Source organism: Octopus bimaculoides, chromosome 16 (genome assembly GCF_001194135.2).
Source record: "Octopus bimaculoides isolate UCB-OBI-ISO-001 chromosome 16, ASM119413v2, whole genome shotgun sequence".
Lineage (NCBI taxonomy): Eukaryota > Metazoa > Mollusca > Cephalopoda > Octopoda > Octopodidae > Octopus > Octopus bimaculoides.
Window position 1 is genome coordinate 30,112,257 of NC_068996.1, and position 1,125 is coordinate 30,113,381.

General features: G+C 40.4%; 1 protein-coding gene across 3 annotated transcripts in view; it reads left to right on the forward strand.

Annotated features, from left to right (window-relative positions):
* Nucleotides 1-1,125, forward strand: part of LOC106883550 (protein diaphanous homolog 2) — a 101,798-nt gene that overhangs the window by 22,636 nt on the left and 78,037 nt on the right. The window lies entirely within an intron of this gene.

Here is a 1,125-nt window from a genome sequence, read left to right on the forward strand (position 1 = left end):
CTTTAGGATAAGAAAATACTTAGGTTTTAACTTGTTGCTGAGCCTGTACAAATCTCACATAAGACTCACATTGACATAGTTCTCATGTATTATTTCTTTACTACTCACAAGGGGCTATACACAGAGGGGACAAACAAGGACAGACAAATGGATTAAGTCGATTATATCGACCCCAGTGCGTAACTGGTACTTAATTTATTGACCCCGAAAGGATCAAAGGCAAAGTTGACCTCGGCGGAATTTGAACTCAGAACGTAGCGTCAGACGAAATACCGCTAAGCATTTCGCCCGGCATGCTAACGTTTCTGCCAGTTCGCCGCCTTGTTCTCATGTATGAAACAGTGTATGAAATAGTTCTCATGTATGAAACAGTGCTGCTACTGTATACACAGCCATTATGGATTGCATTGAAAAGATAGCCATTCCTCTGATTAGCTGTATGCTACAACCATTTTCTCTCAGAAGTATTGTTTCCTTTCTTCTATTCTATCTTCACTACCTCCCCATCCTCACAAGTTGTATTCTTTCTCCATTCTCTCAGACTTCCTCTTCAATCAAAAGCACTTGCAACTACCCCAAACCCTTGGCCACTAACTTAACCCCTCCCTCCCTATCCACCTCCCTCTATCTTCTCGCATGCCTTTCAACATAGCTTAGTAATCTGCCTCCGCCACCAGCCTAAATTCTCTCTTAAAAAAAAAAAGATATATATTGACATATGTAACTTCATTCATTCGTTTGTTCCTTCATTCATTCATTCATTACAGTAATAAAGTTAATATCTGGTCATAGAGTGACCAATAGTTTTGCACCCATAAAGGCTGTAGCTTCACGGACGACTTGTCAGACTCTAGTCCAAAGACAAAATTAACTCTTTACTTCTGTGAGGTAAAAATTTGTTACAGTCATTGGTCAATAGGTCATCAAAAAATAAAGAGTCTGCTGTTAGCAAGGGCAGGTTTTCTCCTCTAGATCAGCTATTTGTGATCTGGGAGATTGGGAACAAGGAATTTATCTCCTGAGCCACTTTTGTTTTGATGTACGGAGAGTCTCAGTGTCAACACATATATACACACACACACACACACACACACACACACACACACACACACACACACACACACA